Below are 21,127 nucleotides of genomic sequence, written 5' to 3'. Positions count from 1 at the left end.
TCTACATTTAAATATAATACAGTAGTCCTAGACATATGAACACAGTTCAGCCCAAAATTTCTGTTGCTAAACAAAACAACCTCAGACAGACAAGTACAATTTAAAGTACACTGTCGATGTCTTCTTGAATGGTTGCAAAACGTTTGCAACCAAATTACCAAGCTCGGAGTGCAAACCAACAGCCCCACATATAAATGATTTCCTACCCATAAGACAGTCTTTTTGTTTAATATGTCTATAAAACAGATAGCTTACTAGACACTTTCTCACCCTGACTTGGAAGGTATATTTATCATTTTCAGAACAAGCCAGGATATCAATGAAACTTTAGATAACTCTTATTTGTTCTAGCTTTCCATAACTTCCCAAATGGAAATACTACTAACGGAGTAGCCCTTTTGCTCCAGGAGGGAAGAATTCTGTATCAGGATGAATAGTTTTTTCCACCATCAAACATATTGATTCAAAATATGGTAATCTGAATATAAAAGGTAAAGGTAAAGATTTCCCCTGTCTTGTCATGTCCGACTCTAAGGGGTGGTGCTCATCTTCCTTTTCTTAGCCCAGGGAACCAAAATTGTCCAAAGACATTTTCCATGGTCATGTGGCCAGCAAGACTATTCGCCGAGAGGCACAAAATGCTTACCTTCCCATTGAAGTGGTACCTTCTTACCTGCTAACATTTGCGTGCTGCCAGGTGAGCAGGAGCTGGAGCAAGTAAAGGGAGCTCACCCAGTTGGGTGGCTTTGGGTCTTGAACCTGGTCTGCCAGTTGACAAACCCAATGTCTTTAACTGCTGAACCATCACCCACCCACCCCCAAGCTGAATATATTGGAACTGAAATATCAGAAAACTACAAATCATGACATTTGCCAAAAGGCCCAATAACTATTCCTGGAGCACGGATGGCCACAAGATTTAACCGGACTCCTGCCTGAAATACCTGGGGGTAGCCTTTCATTCTGGTGGCAGTAGGAAAACCCACAGGGACTACACTGCTGAAAATGCACAGAGGAGCACATCTGCAATCCTTAAGACAAGAGGTGGCCACTGTATACCTGCAACACTCAAGTTATTTGAAGCTAAGGCAGTAGCTTTTTGCCTCTTTAGAACTTGTACAACACAAATGTCTAAAATCAGCTCCTCGGGTCCCAAATTGTGTCTGTCTCTAATGATACCCTGCAACTAGGGAGAGGCTTCAGGAAAATGGAGAATGGAGTATGGGTGATCATGCCACCTCCTGGCCCAGGCCCCAGGCTATTCCCATCCCTCTCGTACTTGGTTTATTAACTGGGAGTAATGATTTTCAAACTACATGGAAAGAGGCAATTTCACCCTTGGACTTCTTGGCAGTATGGTATATGGTCAGGCCAAAGTATTCATTAAACTGTACAGCAAGCACAGAGTACCAATTTTATCTAGCCAGGACTCTTAACGTTTATTGCCAGTGAATGCAACAGGTATTCTGTTTCCTCTATGGCAGCGATGGCAAACCTTTTTTGGCTCGCGTGCCATAAGTGGGGGAAGCGCAAAGGGGTCGTGTGCAGGCGTGCCGTAACCATAATGCAATGCGCGACCGACCCCCCCAGTGCGCATGCGTGCACTACAGGCGCGACCCCCCCCTATTTTTGTATGCTTTTTTCATCCTCCCCAGGCTCCAGAGCCTTTATAGGAGCATGGGGAGGGCGAAAACAGCCTTCCCCGCCCCCCGGAGGCTTCAGGGACCTTCAGGAGGCTTCCCTGAAGCCTTCGGAGTGCTCAAAATGACCCTCCGAGCAACCGGAAGTGACTTCTGGTTTGCTCAGAGGGTCGTTTTAAGTGCTCCGAAGGCTTCACGGACCTTCAAGAGGCTTCCCTGAAGCCTCCGGAGCAGTCAAAACGATCCTCCAAGCAAACAGGAAGTCTGTTCCCGAATTTCCGGTTTGCCCGTAGGGCCGTTTTTTTGTGCTCCGGAGGCTTCAGGGAAGCTCATGAAGCCTCCTAAGGGCCTCAGGGGAGGGGCTCTTTTTGCCCTCCCCAGGCTCCTATAAAGCCTCTGGAGCCTGGGGAGGGCGAAAAATGGCTTTAAAAAAGGGTGAATTCAGCTGGCCAGTGCCGCATGCGCGCTGGCCAGCTGACAGGGCAGCACCTCACGTGCCCTGACAAATGGATCCATGCACCACCTGTGGCACGCGTGCCATAGGTTCGTCATCACTACTCTATGGCATACCAAACCACTGAAGGCCTCTATTCTGGCATGATGTCATGCCATCCCCTCAACTGTCCTTGAAGGCTGATACAGGAAGATTCCCTATCAAGAGATGCCCCTGTGCCTCTGGGCACACAGATACAACAGAACATATGCTTCTCCAGTGCCTGCACTACAGAAACGTTTGTAGTAACCTCATCTTCCCATTACTGCATAAATGCCCAAGGCACTCAGGACAATTCTATTTCTCCTTACTGCTTTCAAATACCAGCCCTGTGCCAGCATAGAGGGATGCTGGCATCTGTACGGCAGCACTTAAAATTCCTCAGATGACCTATCCCATAAACTAGACTTAATGAGCACCTACTACATCATTATAAAATGCTCTATGATTTGATAGTCTTCCATATACTAACCTTTTATGCTCCCCTGCAACCTTTAATGCTCTTATCCCTTCTTTCAGATGTTTATAGACGTTTAAATATGCGTTCTGTTTTATTTTCTTTTGGTTTTCCATTTTTGTATATTTTTTAGCCTCTAGTATGCTTTTTAATTGAGTGTATTCCACCCTCCTTATGCTGGTTTTGATTGCAATAAAGATTTGATTTGAGCTGAATACCCTCAATGCTGCATCTCAGTCATGGCCTTTCCCTGAAATATGAGAGGACAAGGAGCCGGTGCATTTTTAATGTTTCTCATTACAATAAAAATGAAACAAAAATTAAAGCACACTTTTGTAGCCAATGGCAACTGAAAGATGTAAGAGAGAAGTTAATTCAATTTTGTTGCTGCGGTTGGTGAACCCTCAGAGACATACATTTCAAGGAGAAGCTATAAATTAAGGAACAATAGTGCTAAATGTTTCTGCAGTATATAGTTTTTAAGGACATAATGAATAGATTGATACTGCAGTTGCTTTATACATTTTTTTAAAAAATGCAGAAAGCAGCGGTTAAAAGTCAGGTTGAGCGTGCATAGCTACCACTGGAATGCAACTAAATGAGAACAGATTTTTTTTTATCAACGGAGAAATTATTCAAAGATAAAAATTCCAGATAAAACTGTTAATAACTGAAACCTGATGGAATCTGATTTAATTGAAATTTATTAATATACTGTGAAATGATTGGAAGGAGTTACTGCATTTTTTGAGGTCAAAACTTCAGAAAACCAAATACGATGCTGTTGTAATTATCATGATAAGCAGAGAATTTGAATTAATTGGCTTTCCTAATTGACTTGTCCTGTAAGAAAACGAGTTGCTGATAGAATAACTGAATAATTGTGAAGGATAAATTTTGTGGACTTCAGATGTTTACTTGTCATCCTTTCCCAAGGAAGAACCACAAGAATTGGGAGTTATCTACAATTGACCCATCCATCCATAAAGGTACATGCTTGCATGCATACATGCATGCACACCCACATACATGTAAGTATGTATGTCAGAAGTTCACAAAAGGGAATCACATGACCCTGGGACACTGCAACCGTCATAAATATGAGTCAATTACTATGTGCCAAAATTCTGACTATGTAACCATGGGGATGCTGCAACAGTGAAAAACAGCCGTGGTTTCCCTGATATTGCAAGCACAACACTTTTTTAAAAAGAATACTCTCTTGACTGGAAGAAAAAGTTGTCTCTGAACAAGCAGTTGGTAGATTTCCTCAATATGAGTGCATGGAGCTCAAATGTGGTACTACCATGACTTTATTTAAACCTGGCTGTTCAGAAGATCTTTAAAGCTTAATGAGAGCTTAAAATGTTCATGGAATAGATCAGTGACACCCAAGCTTTTGGGCACCAGGGACCAGTTCCATGGAGAGAGTATCTATGGGGATTCTCAGTCATCCAAGTCACGGTTGTCCCAAAGGTGCTTTTTCAAGAGGTAACTGGACTTTCTGGAGAAAGCACCTTTGGGACATCTGTGGAGAGAGGTTTTTCCATGGACTGAAGGGGGCATGAGTTCTCATGCTGCCTGCATCCTGCAGATGGGGATTCACTTGTTTGTGCAACCCAGCCCGGTGCTGGTCCACATACTAGGGGTTGGGGATCCCTGGAATAGATGGACTAGATCCAAACTGATCTACAGTTATTGCTGTCTGCTCTTCTGGCAATTTCAACATACTGGTCTTCAATGGGACAATCATAAAGTGATAAGATTAATTAAAGAAATGCAATAATTTGTCAACCTTCAATTAGATTTCCTAGAAATATCATCCACTTTATTTTGCATTCCTAGAATTGTCTTAACCCCTGTGTTGTGGCCTGTCACCGCCAGCCCCTTCAGCAACCGATTCATATGAGAAAGTGGCATGGGAGTTAGGGCCAGCATCAAGGCAACCTGAGAGCTCCGAGGGGGAAGAGGGAATGGAGCTGTCAGAGATAGCGACAGAGGCAGAACCTGGGCTGTCCATCAGCCCTCAGATAGAGTCAACAGCTCCCAGTTCTGGAGGTGGTTGATGAGGAAGAGGAGGAACAGCTGGATCCAGTGCCTGACATGCAGATGCACAGAAGGCAGAGGAGAGCAGCGGAAATCTATACGCTGGTCCTTGGGACAGAAGAGCCACCTCTGCTAGCGAAGTCCTATCCTAGCTCTGGGAATAGAAGGCCAGGGGCCGGGGATCAATAGGTGTGGCAGAGAACTATTCATCTCCCTGCCGGTCTGCGACTGATAGCCTGCATTTCCAAATCTTGTCTGGAAATTATCAGAATTATTCTTGGAATCTGCAGCACCTTCTGAGCGTGTGTGCGTGTTTTCCTCCAGTCTGCGACTGGAAGAAAGCGAGCACACCTTCCAGGACTTCCTTTGCAGGTTTGGGAAGAGAAAGAGAGACTCCTGGTGTGTTGGGCCAGTTCAGAGGGAAATGGAGCGAGTGTCACTTTCCACAGGACTTAAGAGTCTTCATAGCCTGCTGTGAGAGAGTGCTGCTGGGGCACCTAATAAAGGGAATTTTGGTTAACTTCAACAGGCTTATTGTGTGGGAGCCAGATCTGAAATCCCTGGCTAATTCCCAGCTAATGTCATAAGTAACACAGTGAGCTTTCCTGCTGTCATTTCCTGGATCCACAAGCACAGTGTGTTTTGCTCTTATCTGCATCTTTGTTTCCCAGTCCTGGATTGGGAAGAATGGACTAGAGGAGACTGCTGCATTTATATAATCTTCTTCCTGATTTTATCTACAGGTAGTCCTCAACTTACAATCAAAATTGAGCTCAAAATTTCTGTTGCTAAGTGTAACATTTGTTGACTGAGTTTTGTTCCATTGTAGACCTTTCCCGATAAAGTCGTTAAGTGAACGACTGCAGTTGCTACCGGTAAGTTAGTAACACGGTTGCTAAGTGAATCTTCCCCATTGACTTTGCTTGTCAAAAACTGATGAAACTGCAACCGTCATAAATATGAACCAGTTGCCAAGTGTTCAAATTTTGATCATGCGACCAAGGGGATGCTGCAATGGTTATAATTGTGAAAAATGGCCATAAGTCACTTTTTTTTAGTGCCGCTCTAACTTTGAATGGTCATCAAATGAACCGTTATAAGTTGAGGACTACCTGTATTTTTGTATTTTTAAAAAAATGTTATGTAAGAGTCTTGTCGTAGAAATGAAAAATTATACTTGCTCTGTTTATTCAGATACTCTTGTCTATCTGGTCCACATTCTGCTCTTGGAGTGTCTCCAGATATTCAAATTTTGCTGATTTGAGTCTTCCTTGACAGGTTACAAGAAAAGACTCGATAACAGTCTTTTGAAGAAGGAATTTGGTGGAGCAGAAATTCCATCTCATTGCACACCCTGAAAGACATGCTTTCTCACAGAAATATAATTGAGCTAATAGTCTCAGATGAAGCACAGCACACAGAAAGAATCATATTGGCACCTCTGTGACAATCTGAAAGTGGTGTAGTCGGACTAATCTTTTAGACTGGGTGACATGATAGACCTCTCCCAAGTTTGGTTGTTTTAAACAAGGCAAATACCAATAGCACTTAGACTTACAGTATATGCTGCCCCATAGTGCTTTATACCACTCTCTGAGTGGTTTACAATGTCCGCATATTGCCCCCAACAATCTGGCTCTTCATTTTACTGACCTCAAGAGGATGGAAGGCTGAGTCATCCTTAACCTGGCCAGGATCAAACTCCAGGCTGTGAGCAGAGTTTACCTGCAATGCTGCACTTAATCACTGCACCACCAATAAACTGGAATTCAATTCTTGTTTCTATAAAGTTTCATAAAATCACTTCCTTTTTTCTTAAACACTAATGAGGTGTGCCAAGCAATGCAACACATGAAATCAGATGTGCGAATTGGCCTACTCTTTTCCTGTGTATTTAACCAAAGTACAGTGTAATTACTTCTGAATCGTATTTCTCATGTGGGGTATGTGTGAAGGGAATCTTAATTTTCTATATGCCTGCACTTTTTACTTTTTTTCTATCAAAAGAAAAAAAAAATCAAATGCTTTTAGCAAAACCTTTTCATTAGCTTGAAACAGAACTTGGAAATCTGGAATATACTAGGAATTCAAACAGGTAAGAGTTTTTATCCCCTTTTAAAGAGAATGTGAGTCCATAAACGTATGCATTATTTCCATTAAGAATTCTCCCCGATTAGTTATCCTAGGATGTATGAAATAAGAAACCAAAATGAGAATTGAGGAATACCAGGCATTATGAGTCAGATCTTACACCTCAATTAACTTAATAGAGCTTCTTTACTACAGAAGTCATTGTAAATATCTGGAATTGTCTGAATATTGGCTCATCAACTTTGCATTGTGTGTTTGGGCTATTGGTGGCTCTCCAAATCCTTCTCCATGTCTACTACCTGAGTGTTTTAACCAGAGATCCCAGGGAGTCATTTGATATGAAAGCATTAGCAGCATCAGCTTCACTTTTCATTATGAACTGTTACTCAACATTAGATTAGATTAGTCAATCAGGTTAGCATCAATGATGTTACCTAGTTTGGGTAATGAAACATTTGCAAGAAAACAACCAAGCTCCAAGAGCACCAAGGACCCCTCATCTTAACCCTGAGCTACAAATAGTCTGCTTTATTGGGACTTAAGTCAACAGCCTATGATCGTTTGGGCTCATTCACATGTACATTGGGTATCTTTGAGGTTATGGATTTGTCTTCTGCTCAAATGTTGCAGGACTCTCAGTACAAGGTATTTATTAAAGCAGCTATTTACAATGGCAACTCGGACCGCCTTCGAAATGACCTTCATGGAAGACACAGTATCACTCAGACTGAGACACTTTCACATTTAGCACTGATCTAAAAGCAGCTCAGCAGCTGTGGGTAGGGTTCAATTAATTTCTGGCTCAGATTCCATGCATCCAAAATCATATAAAGGGCAATATTTCCATCTGGAGTGTTGAAGTTCTAGAGAACTTGTAAGAGTCTGTTTTCCCATTGGTGGGAACTTGTTTCAACCCATCTTCAAGTTTCTTCAACTTTCAAGTGACCCATTCCTTCTTTTCATATAGTGTAGGTGGCAACTTTCAAATGCAAAAAAGGGTGTGGTTTGGAGGCAATTAAGTGTCTCCCACATTTGATAACTCTTATCTTTTTTTGGAAGTAAGAGTGGAGAACATAACAGGCTAATGCCAAACAATGCATTCCAAAAAAACCTTAAGGGGAGCAGAGTTTTGCTAATCTCTGTGTCTTCACAGTAATTCATGCCCTAATTCTTCCAGTTAGGTTATTGTAATGTGCTCTGTGTAGAACTGCCCTCCCACCCAAGAACTACAGAATATGATGGATAGTAAAAGACTTATGGAAACTGAAGAAATACATCAATAACGTTAACAAAAATGGAAAAGAATGAAAGAAAAGGGGACTCTCTGGGAAGAAAATACCTCAGCTTAACTTTGTGTCCTCTAGCTTCATTAGATTAATCTGACCAGGACATTTAGCATGCCAGTGCTGTGTTTGCTAATCTCTAATGTAATCTCTAAACAGTGGTTTGAAGCCAGGCCAAAATCATCTTTAGTTTGTTAACCTTGAGATTCTGGAAATTCTATAGTGCCTGGACTTTTAGAGGAGGGAAAGATAAAGTTGCTGGAAGATAAAATGAAGTAAGAGTTTGCCTCCAAAAGGTCTGCAGAGGTGGAGTGCCAGTTTTGTGGCAATTTAAAATAAATAATAAAACCCAGAAGAAACCAATTTAGCTCCCCGAAACAGTGAATATTGTGAGATCAGTAGCACAAAAATTCTATTTGGAAGTCCCCTAAAATTAATTGCTGTATGACATCTTATTTGCTATAATGAATGCCATCGTGCTAGACAGAGCACACGAAACTGTTAGGATGGAGAAAAATGGTAACAGAAAAGCGTATACAATACACATATGAAATCTGGCTTTGATCCAAGGACTGGGTTAATGTAGGGGGAGGGGGATAGGGTAGGGGTGGAAATGGCTGTTAGGCCTAATTTTTAATCCAAGCTGTATGTTTTGGTTTGTTTTTCTTTGTTTTTATTTAATGCTATATTTGGTAAATGGCCTAGAGTCCACTGGACTGGGTGGCTATGTTAAATCTAATTGATAATCATAATAATCAATGGAACATTATTACATATCCATAAGAATTAGTTGAGAAATTGATTAAAGAAATGTTTATAATTACTAGAATTGATGCTTATATCCCAGGTATATGAGGAAATTCATTCTATGAGAAGTGTTAATACCAATTTATAATGCCTTGGTAAGGCCACACTTGGAATATTGCATTAAGTTTTGGGCCCCCACAATATAAAAAAGATGTGGAGACTCTAGAAAGAGTTCAGAGAAGAGCAACAAAGATGATTAGGGGACTGGAGGCTAAATCATATGAAGAACGGTTGCAGGAACTGGGTATGTCTAGTTTAATGAAAAGAAGGACTAGGGGAGACATGATAGCAGTGTTCCAATATCTCAGAGGTTGCCACAGAGAAGAGGGAGTCAAGCTATTCTCCAAAGCACCTGAGGGTCGAACAAGAAGCAATGGGTGGAAATTAATGAAGGAGAGAAGCAACTTAGAACTGAGGAGAAATTTCCTGACAGTTAGAACAATTAATCAGTGGAACAGCTTGCCTCCAGAAGTTGTGAATGCCCCAACACTGGGAGTTTTTAAGAAGATGTTAACCATTTGTCTGAAGTGGCGTAGGGTTTCCTGCATAAGCAGGGGGTTGGACTAGAAGACCTCCAACTCTGTTATTCTATTCTATTCTATTCTAAAACAGTAGGGATCAATGAATATAAGGCTTCTGATGTTGAAAAAAGAAGTAACACATATATGTTTATTTATTTGCTTGAAAGCCTTGAAAGGCCGAAACAAAGAGACAGCAGTTTGCATGTTGTATAAGTCACCTAAGATTTTGCCTTGGGAAATTCTGTGAAACAAGACAAATATGCATAGAACGTGCCTAGAATGCAGACAGCTCATCTGTCCAAGAGACCTAGAATCTACCAGATCAACGTTTCTTAACCTTGGCAGCTTTAAAATGAGTAGATTTCAATTCTGAGAATTTCCCAGTCAGCAAGCTAGCTTGGGAATTCTGGGATTTGATGTCCACCCATCTTAAAGCTGCCAAGGTTGAGAAATACTGCATTAGATACATGTCCTTTAAAACCTATCACCTCCGCTAGCTTTCCCATTGATTAAAAATAATGTGAGCTATCATTTTATGCATCCTGAAGACTACCCATTAGTTTTGGGTAGACTAATAGACTCATGAATAAATATTGGCCTAGTAAATGAATCATGAATAATATTTTAAATGAACCTTTGAATTTGGTTGATGATATAAAAGCATGTCTGCCATAGACATATAGTGGTTTAGTTGGTTTCATGAGACCTTTACAATGTACATGAAGTGGAAAGCTGTTTATATCAATAAAAATGAATGAACTCTCAAGCTCAGTGCATTTTCTCTAACTTAGTGCTTCTCAATTATTTTCTGTCATGCCCCCCCCCCCCCGGAAGAAGAAAACATTTCGCGCCCCCCGCTCGACTGTAAATAGTATCATTTGTCTATAAAATTGTTATAAGTACACCTCTGCATAACACTGTATCCTTATTAATGTATAAGAGAATAAAAAAAGAAAGAAATGTGGATCAATTTACAACAAAGAATAGCTTTATTAACTGTAGCAGAAAAGATTTAAAGGAGCACAGGATTTAAAGGAACACAATATTAAAAAAAACTTTAACCTGCAAAACAAAAATATATAAAATAATTTGAGCTGAGCCCCCCTTTACAGAGCCTCGCGCCCCCCCTGGGGGGCCCGCCCCACTATTTGAGAAGCACTGCTCTAACTTGACAGGAGCTTTTTCAGGCAGAAATCAACCCCAACCCAACAGCCTGAAGTCTATGAACTTGAGATGACAGGGATTAAATCAGGAACATTCTACATATAAAGTCTGCTTTTTGTTAGTAAGTTGTGACTCTTCCTTGAGGTTGGGCTACTCTTCTACATGGTACTCTTTAGAACATTTTTTAAAGAACTTTTTTTCTATATTCCCTTATTTTCTGATGACTTTTAAACTACTTTTAAATGTCTTATAATTATTTTTTATTTCTGCTATACTACTTCATTCTCCTCAACTGATTTGAATACATTTGGCCATAACAAGTCAGGAATTAAAATAAACAGATAATTACACCAACGATTCCAGTTTCTTTGGGAATCTAAAACTTGTGAGATGAGCAGTCCAAATAAAGATGCTCCAGACTGTAGCTGAAATGTACCAGATAATGCAGAGATGTTATCAGCTCGAGGATCTACATGTCAAAAGGGAGAGTGGAGGGACGACGTCAGTTTACCAAATTTCAAAGTATCTATTTTATCATTTCCAATGTTCTTGCCACATTAGATCCAGGAATAAAATTTCTTATCCACATTACTGGGTATACAACTGTGATATTCTGTTTCATTTTGTCATGCATGTTCTCACAAGGATAATCCTCGACATAACATACACGTTTATAAGACACCCCAAGCACGTAGCAGAACTATCAATCGGACGATAATAATAGTAAGAGTCTCACTATCACCACATAGAAAAGCACCTCAATTTTATCCTTGGCTGCCAGTGGTAAATTTTTCTGCCAACTGAAACTTGAATTATAAATACACATGGGAAGCAGGCAATCCATGCATAAGGAATGAGAAGCACAAAACTCAAGCATTGTGCAAAGAACAAAACTAGTCCATTCCTGTTGTAATGAAGAGTGCATTTCTCTTTTCAGTGTATAGAAATGGATTGTACAGGTGAATGAATTTGTGTTGAATACTGAAAACAGGAGGGCCTTAGGACTGCATCTGAAGGCAACTGATCAATCAAGAAGGTGCAGAATAAGTGGCATAGCATGTCCCCAAAGATCTTGCCACTGTACCCCAACCCCGAGCACCTGCCACGTGGAACTGTTCTTGTAACAAGTGGTAGGACTGCTCCTAAGTCAAAAGTGAGCAGTAAGCTAATCATTTTAACTGAGACAGGTACATAGGGATCAATAGGCGCCAGAAAAGATTGTTTTTGCTTCTTTGAGGATATCTCTTTTTCAGCTCAAAGACCTATAAAAAAGTACGGACTAATATGGATATTCATCCCATACTATCTCAAACAGATTCTCAGTTGTTTCTTCCAACCCTTAAAATGAAGCTTACAGTACTGGATGATGATGATGATTATTTAAAAAATAGGGTACCTTTAGAAAGAATTGGATCTAAAGATAGTCAGATGTTCAAGCATTTTGTAAGTAAGATGCTGTCTACCTTCATACATACAGTCAAGGAGTCAATATATTATCTCTGCTGCAACTTTCAAAAAGTTTCCTTATACATTTTCTAACCCTTTTTTTTTCAAATCCAGCACCCTGATAAGAAACCAGGTTTGGAAAGAAGCTTCCTATCCCTGAGCTGCCCAAAGTACAGATCCTGCCTCTGGGATAGAGCAAGTTACAAGGTTCCAATAAAGGAGAATATATGTAACTCAAGAGTTGAACTAAGGACCAGAGAGTGTCTTTGGTGTTCTCTGAGCTTGGTTGTTTGCTGACAGACGTTTCATTCCTTGACTGGGTAACATCATCAGGGCCACCAGGCAACCAAGCTCTGAGAGCACCAAGAACTCCAAATTGATAACATTGGGCAATTCCCCGCCAGCCGCTGACCAAGTATTTTAGTTTGCCTTCTTAACACTCTGCAAGCGATACAGTACCAAAGGCCTGATCGACAATTTGTTTGCATCTGCTTAGGCAGAGTTAAAAAGAAGGATAACCCGAGCGTCGCGCACGAATGAGCAGGCTACCTTCCCGCTCACTCAAGATCCCGAAGTTTCAAATTTAAGTTGAAGCAACTCCCCATCTCTCTTAATGTGTCTTCTCTCTTCTCCCCGTTTTTTTTTTTTTGGCTCCCCTTTACAGAGCGAGATTTCGATACAGTGGAAACCTTTGCCTCGCCGGCAGAACCTGGTTCCGGGCTGCCCCGTCAACTCAGAAGGAAAGGATTGCTTTCTACAACCGCCGGAGAGTTTGCTTTGCTTTGCATTTACTGTACCTGGTTAACAGCGCCGGAGGTTTAAAGGCTGCAGCTTGCCGCGCTCCACTCCGCGGTTTTCAAACCCTGTCGGTGCATCCTTGCATGGACTCTTCCTTTCCAACCCAGGGAGTGGGGAGGCAGGCTTGATGCCCAAAATAAAACCTGCCCCCGCAAGCTCTTTATCGAAGGAACTTTCTCCCTTCTCACAGGCTGGAAGAAAGAGGCTGGCGGAGGGATCGACCCCTCTGAGGCAGCGGAAGGCTCCCCAGCAAGGGAAACTTGCCAAATCGGGTGTGTGTATGGGGGTGGGGAGGGAAGGGAAGGGGGTGGGCGAATAAGGCACTAAGGAAGACAGGCGCAGAATTTTGGAAACGCGGAGGCTACGGAGGGGCGCTTATAGCTGAGAACCGTAGGCCCCCTAGAGGCTGAAAGAGGTAAAACTTCCACTTGCCGATTCTTTCTTGCGGGTTGAATATTCAGCTTCCCGCTCCGCTTCGTGACTTTGGGGCGATTGGTTCAAGCGGAAGCAACATGTCGGCACAGCCTTTCAGACTGGTATGATGAAATCCATCCTTAGCCATTTCCACCGCTCAACTAAAAGCGTCTCTTGCCAAGCGAGGATCTTTGATATTTTCTTCAAAAGGGCAGCAGTTCCATAATAGATCTCCCAACCCCAACTTGCAAACATTTAGCCACGTGCCCGAGTGTTTCAGATCCGTCCAATGCGAGGTGCAGTGGTGCATTAACCATTAAGCAGACTAAGCACGTGTTTAGGGCACCGGGGCAGCAAAGGGGGCACCACAAAGTTGAGAAAAAAAAGAAAAAAACCCAATGAAGATTTGTACAGTATGTACAAAGGAGGGGGGCACCATGATTTGTCAGTGCTTAGGACACCAGTGAGCCTTAATCCACCACTGGCAGATATGTAGTCTGTCATAATACATCAAGTATTGCATTGCACTGTTTGTGTTGTTACATATCAATTACACATATTGTGTTGCTGGAGGATGTTTTAGATACCAAGCTTCTCTCAGGATACTCTCTTAATTTCTCTTTTAACATTTTGGAGTGGCAAGGCCAAGCCGATTCCCACTGTTGCCAGCCACTCCACTAAGTAAGTGGCAGACCTAAATCCCCTCTTAGCTGCTCTGATGAAGCCAATTGCAGTTTGGACTGGGCCTCCCCTTAGTTTTTCTCTGCTTATTCCAGGAAAACCTTCTGCCCCATTGCCTTCTCTGGCAGCATTACAATTGCACCCTATTTGTGCTGTTGGAGTTAGAACGATTGTGGGACCAGACAGAATTTAAAATAATGTAGGGAAATGATCACCATGCTCTTCAGAGTATACACACAAGAACCTCTGGGTCTTTTGAACTGATTGTCCTTTAAATTTCGCTGGCCTGATGGGATTTTAAATATAGAAACCTAAGCTATATGGTGTTTTATTTTTCACTCTCGCCAAACATGTCCCTCCCATCTTGATCTAGGGCAGCTCCTTCAGCTGCTCCTATACTTGGGCTGACCTTTTCCCACCCCTCTTTCTTTCCTTGCTCTTTCCCTCCTTACCGTTGTGAGCCTGGTGGCCAATGAGCTTCTCTAGAAGATCAGATGTCACTATAACAGGAGGACTTAATTGCTTGCGGGAGCTGGCAGAGCCTGCAGCCTGATCCATTCGGCAGAAAGCTCCTTGCTTCTCTCAGCTCCCCCTCTCAGGTAAGAAAGAGATTCAAGTGAGACATATATCAGTTAAATATAGGGAGAAGAGAAGGAAAAAGCATGTCCAAAGTTGTCTTACTCAGACTAGGGTGGAATGCAAAACAGGAAGGCAGAGGTTCTTGGGCCTACAATAAAAGTAGGTTCCCAGATCCTAGAACCACAGGACTTCTCCTCCTCCTTGATAGGGTTTGCTTCAAGCTAGTAACAATAAGCTGTAGCAGCTGTCCATTAAAAAAAAAAAGGAAGGCGATCCATCAAACAGGAATCTATATGTGAGAAGTCTATGGCCCTGCGACCTGTGGTCAAAAGTGATATGTATCGCATACACAAAACACGCAAAAATTTTCAAAGTTGTCAACTGAAATGCAACCTAAATGGGGGTTTCCTCCCTGTTTGCATTCCCACAGAAAGGGATTGAGTGGAGAGACTGTGAGGATTGCTTAAATGCCAGTGGGGGAAGCCCATTTTAATAGAAGCATCTCTCAGATTACTGCAGAAATAAAGTACTTGAATACGATGGATAATGTGTACATTTTAAAAAGAAAAAGATGTGTTTCAGTAGTGTGTTAGATTATTTCAGCACCATTGGTAAAATAAAAGACTGCGGTGAGTATTTTTCAGTTGAGGTTATTTCAGTTATGAAATCGAAAATCAGCTTGTTGAGTCATCACTGAGTCCGGGCAAGGAACGAAAGTTAGAAGTTATCGTGCATTGTAGCAATTGAGCTTTGTTTGATTTGCACTAAAAATATTGTCCCATGGGGAGGATTTAACCCCAGTTAAATACTGTATATTTTAATTAGACATTCAATTCTGAGGATTGGTCTCAGGTCTTATGAGCAATGTTGAAAATTACTGATTTTCTTGCACATTATACATTTTTGTGTTGGACTATATGAAAGGGAAAGTCAAATATATACCGTTGTTTGATTCTGAACTGAAAGCAGCACGTGTGAACTAGGCCTTTAAATTATTGTAAGATGCAAGTATCAAAATCATATGTCTATCTTAGCTCTTTAAAAAGGCCAGACCAAAAAATCTGCCAAAGGATTAAATTTTAACTGTGTAATTGGCTGAAATATAGTTGTCATCTTGGAAACTGGTGGCAGAGATGAAGTGGTCCATGGTGAATAACAGACCTGGAAATAGTCAGGTATCAGTGGTAAATCTTCTCAATAGTGTATAGAAACATAAAAAAGTGATGGCAGAAAGAGAGCTAGTAGTCCATCAAGTCTGCCTTTTGCATTTTTTAATTTGTTTTGGTTTTCTTAATTAATTAATTTTTAATCATTATTTATTTATTTATTTATTTATTTATTTGCCAGATGATATTTTCTGACAATAGGTGAATCATTAAGGTAAAATTCTGTGAATTATCACAACTATTGCATCTGAGTAATGTACCCCTTATTATACACCGGTATAAAAAATGCCTTTTGCATTTTTAAATTTGTTTTGGTTTTCTTAATTAATTAATTGTTAATCATTATTTATTTATTTATTTATTTATTTGCCAGATGATATTTTCTGACAATAGGTGAATCATTAAGGTAAAATTCTGTGAATTATCACAACTATTGCATCTGAGTAATGTACCCCTTATTATACACTGGTAATGGCATATTCTGTTACGTCACCATACATGAAAGTACTTTGAGGCTTCTAAAAAAGGGAAGATAAAAAGCTGACTATCTGTTACTGAATTCTGCTCCTGATTGGATGTGGCTGAGACATGACCTAGGACTGTATAACTAATATACCTTCTGTGTCCTGTATGGCAGCTATCCCGTTTTGGAAACCATTTGTGTATGGTAGGGCAGATTGGATACCTTTTGGCGCATCATGGCAGATCTTTTTTGATTGGGGAACTATGGAGGCAATCACCACACAAAGATGCCACCATGTGTTAGCTTCCAACATATGCACCCGTTTCTAATCTGACTTGCTGGATTTATAGGTAACCTTTTATTGGTCAATTACTTTACTTTACTCAGGTTTAAGTTCATGGAGGTCTACTGGCCCAGATTTTGTAGCCTTCTATTTGCATCCCATCCCCATTCCCCAATTCTTATGGTGTTTATATTTTTTTTACAAAATATATCAATAAATCCCATTAAGGAGAATAATACCCATACTTTCTGGGTAAAGGTGTGCTTCACCTTGCCACGTAGAGCATTTCCCTTGTGTTCTCTCTAATAAAATAGGACAGTATGAAAAGCTCTAATGCCTCACCCTTAAAAGTTTCCCCATTCTGAAATGCCAGAATTCCAACTGAGTATGGTCACCATGTTTCAATTTGAACCTAAGGAGAAACAGATCTTTTTCTTGTCTTAGACTCATGGAGTGGTAGAGTAAAAAGTGACCACAAGAATGATCTAACTCAACTCCCTGCAATGTACAGGAAATCCAATTTAATAATAGAATTAAATAATAGATATATAAAAACAGATAAATAATAGAAGGTATTATTTTTATTCTTATGATATATTCTGGCACTTTTCTAATAACATGCTACCATGAGTTTGCCTATGTTTGGATTGTTTTGCAGACAAGATTTGGTTTGAAGAAGAGAAAGGTTTACCTGGGCTATATAGGTATCCATATCTCCAGCTGTTTTAAGGCAACACTGTTGGTTATAAACTTTTGCCTGCTCTCAAAATTCTTTGCAACTACCTATCTATCCATGAGGTTTTGTAATAAAATAATCACAACATTTGGCATAAAAGCATTTATAAGTGGCTTTACCAAGGCATATTTTTGTTTGGAGAGCAGGTTTTTAATGCTGCACCTTGAAGAACCTTCTAGAACCTGAGGAGAAATGCCATAAGTCTTTACAGCTATGTGAAAAAGAATCAGAGAGGGTTTGCTTTCTTTTTGAGACTCTTTTCTTAGTGAACTCGGTTCTTTGGAGGCAGAGATTGAGCATAAGATTTGGACAAATGGGTGGGGTTAAAAAACGAACCTCTTAAAGCTTCCCTTGCTTGTTTTAAAAGCTCCAGCTGCTGCTTTCTTGAACCACATATAAAATGGCATTGCGGTCCAGCTAAAGTGCCAAGAAGAATTTTTGAGGCAGTGGAAATATAAAAATGGAGAGCACACAGCAAACAATGCACTGGAGACATCAGATTGATTAAATATTCTGCCAGGAGAATGGTTTCGTCTACCAAATGAGTCCATGAACCAATTTGCTTTTCCCCCTCTGATATCCAGCTATGCCTATCAAGTCCGTTGTTTAGCACCAGCAGCTTTCCTTCTCATCCTTCTTCCGATAATTTTCCTGCTTCACCTTGTATGGCCAAGGAGAGAGAGAATGATTGATGGGAGGACAGCTATTTTCATCAATGGTCTCCGAGATGAGAGGGAGTGAATTCAATCTCTCAAGGGGAAGATGGGTACATTCTCAGCTGTTAAGAAGCTCCTTAAGAGATGGGGGTCTGGTGTTTTCAGCCAAGAATTGGAAGAGATTTCAGCCAAAAGGCACATATAGTTCAGAGCGGGAAGGAGAAATTGGTCTGGGATTTATGTGACAGAATTATGATCCACATTCCCTGCTGCAGATTGGCTCAGCATCAGGCATTTATTTATGACATTTGCACTTCGGTCAGAGCCTGTCTGATTTATCTGAGTTGAATTTGTCTTTAAAAAAAGTGAGTTGGTTTGCTAGTGTAAACATATGCAATTGAGACAACAGTATATTTTTTAGAACTGACTTACAAATGTATCAGGAGTTCACATCCCAGGGGTTGAGTGGTTAGGTTACTGTGAGCTGATTTGGTGCAAGAAAAAAAGGTTGCTTTAAAAAAACTTATCTTAGTTTAGCTGGGGGAGGGAATCTGTATGTAATACAGATGTAATAATGATCCTCTTTCTCCCCCCACCCTTCTATATTTGCTTGTTGTGGTGGCAGGTGGATGGATCGCTAGTTAGAAATAATTTTGAAAGCCCACAAAACATGGAAAAATGGATTGAGAATATCAAATGAAACGAAAGAGATGATTTTGAAGCTTTAAAATCATCTGCTTTAAGCAAAGGACCAATGCCAGTGCTTATCCACATGTCACCAGTCATCGTCTCCATATTGTATTGATTTATCATGGGCAGCAGATTGCTAGCATACTTAGCATTGGACGTATTTTGGATAGTCAGTGCCAAATATATAATTTTAGGATAAAATAAAAATTGGTTATATTTTAAGGAAGGCTTCCCGAGACTTAAATTTCAATCACTGAAACTGATTCCCTCAAAAAGTTCTGATGATAGGCTGGAGACGACCCCAAAAATACCGTAAGCACCATTTGCAGATAATTACAATATATGATCATCCTGGATCTGAAACTATTTGGGGACAAAGACTGGGAAGGAGATTTGGATTTATCTGCTTCATTGGCACCTCTACATTATTTGAGTTCCTTGTTCCTTGGCTTGACCTTGACAGGAGGATACTTGAGGAGGGATCACAAAACCAATATTTAAAGACTTGTTTTGTTTTTATCAAGCTAAAAGAATATTAAGCAAGGTAAGAAAACCACCAGGATGCAGACAAGGAAAAATATCAAATCCCTATTTTGATAGATGGATGGATGGATGGATGGATGGATGAATAAAGTTGCTAAACAGGTAGAATATTTCAACAAAGATGTGAACTGAAACCTGAGTTCAATGCTAAAACTCAGCTGAAGTCTTTGCAATTGTACTAAGAAGGAAATTAATGCTTCTAAAGGAGTGTCTCTGTCTAGGGTGCATCTGTGCACTTTTAGTTAACCATAATATCACTGGAGGATAAGAAGAAAGGGAATCCTTACAGTTCTAATGTTTTTCAAATGATTGTAGTTTTCCTGATGGTTTTTTCCTCCAGCATGATTTCTGAACCAAAATAATGTATGCCTTATATGTCATCCTGTTCTAGATTAAAATTTTATGATGGCTTGTTGTGGAGAAGGGTTTCTCTGAAGGGAAAAGAAAGGTCGATACTTTGTTGGAGTCAACACAGTTCATTGAGACAAAAACTCATACCTATGTGAGATTGTGTTGAGTAGGATTGAGCTATCCATTCCTGGGCACCCAATGATCTTCATCCAGTTCAATCTCCTTCATTTTTAAACATAGACATAAGGAAAACATCACAGCACATGACACTTGTATTCCATCTAACTTACCTGTCAAGCCAGAAATGGCTAAAGGTAATAATATTAAGAGAAACTTTAGAAATAGTAAAACTGTTGGCTTAAAAACTGTTTTAGTATACACACAAGGCTTTCTTGAGACAGAAGCTGAATGAAGCTTCTTTGGAGATGCAACTAAATGAATAGTCATTTTTAATCTCAACCATGTATTTTTCTAGTGAAACATTAACTTTATATGAAACATGCATGCAGAACAGCCTTATATTACATGCGTATATCCGAGATAGTGATTATCTGTATCACCTGAATAACCCCAGGTCCTTTGGCATAAGGACTGTGATTTTATTAGCTTGTGTGGCAGTTGTGTGTTTTGGATTGTTATACTTCCAAAGCTTATCACAACTAAGTCTTTTATACAGTCTTTTACAAAGTATAATGATGCTAATAGAATTGTCAAGAGTTGGGCATGAATGAATAGGTATCATAATCATCATTATCATTGATCAAAAAAAAAACAACCACTGAATGTTGAAATATTATTTGAACTATGTGAAGATAAAACATTTGTTTTTTTAACTTTCACTGAGATAGACATGATTTTATATTGTTAATTGTTTCAAAAAGTGAAATAGAAAGAAACAAATTAAATCAAGATAGATTGCCTTGCCTTTCCATCTAAAAAATGAAAATAAAAGAAAGCTTAATAATTATGATTGATTCACACAACACACTGAACCATTAATTATCCAAGAGAGTTGTGCTTGCATAAGATACATTAGTAAAATGAAGTAAGAAAGCTTTATGATCAGAAAAACAAACAAAACCTTTTTGCTACCATTACCATCTTGAACAAAGCTGTCAAACTCGCAGCCCACAAGCCAGATACTTCGTCACGCGCTGGCCACGCCCAGTTTGGCAAAGAGGAAAAAAGTTGTGATACAACACGTGACGCCACCATGACGACGCGTGTTTGACACTCCTGATCTAGAGGTTGATTGGATTTGGGCAGCTGTACAAACTCAGCTTGCCGAACACTATAGAGAGCAAGTTTTTTTTAGAAAAGACACCAAACTAGACTTGAATTGAAATATTTCCTAAGGATACTTTTTTTTTTGTAAACTCAGGTTGGCAACTTATTCAGATGATTTACAGCTTTAACATTTGAAACATTGACGTGCTAGCTTTCAGTTAGCATGAAACTGAGAAATATTTTCATGTCATTAAATATGATTGACTGTGATGATGATGTTACTGGGATGGACAGCTATTTTCCATCAGAGTCAGCAAAACGATGTCAATGTGGCAGGCAGGCAGGCAGGCAGGCAGGCAGCCATACTGTCATAATGTTAGAGAATGCAATTCACCTGACTTGAAATCAGAAGACTAACCTTGCTTTCAGATGTATTTTGTCAGAATAAAACATGTTTATGAACTCCATATGTTCAATTTTACCATTAAGCAGACTGCATCTTAGGCAGGTAATTTAGACAGGAAATTCTTCATTACTGAAGTTGTTACTATATTTTCACTTCCCTGAAGACTTATCCGTGGGAATTTCATCT

The 21,127-nt window shown here is 40.1% G+C and overlaps 1 protein-coding gene across 2 annotated transcripts in view; it reads right to left on the bottom strand.

Moving 5' to 3' along the window:
* Positions 1–21,127, bottom strand: part of PRR33 (proline rich 33) — a 92,697-nt gene that overhangs the window by 20,406 nt on the left and 51,164 nt on the right. The window contains exon 1 of one of the 2 annotated variants that reach the window (XM_081935458.1): positions 12,746–12,958. The exons of the other annotated variant lie outside the window; for it this stretch is intronic. The gene's annotated coding sequence lies outside the window, so the exon portion shown is untranslated. Of the gene's footprint in view, positions 1–12,745; positions 12,959–21,127 lie in introns of those variants that run through there. 2 annotated transcript variants of the gene reach the window in all.

Source organism: Natrix helvetica (assembly GCF_964273705.1).
Source record: "Natrix helvetica genome assembly, chromosome: 1".
NCBI lineage: Eukaryota > Metazoa > Chordata > Lepidosauria > Squamata > Natricidae > Natrix > Natrix helvetica.
This window is presented reverse-complemented; position numbering and strand designations above follow the sequence as displayed.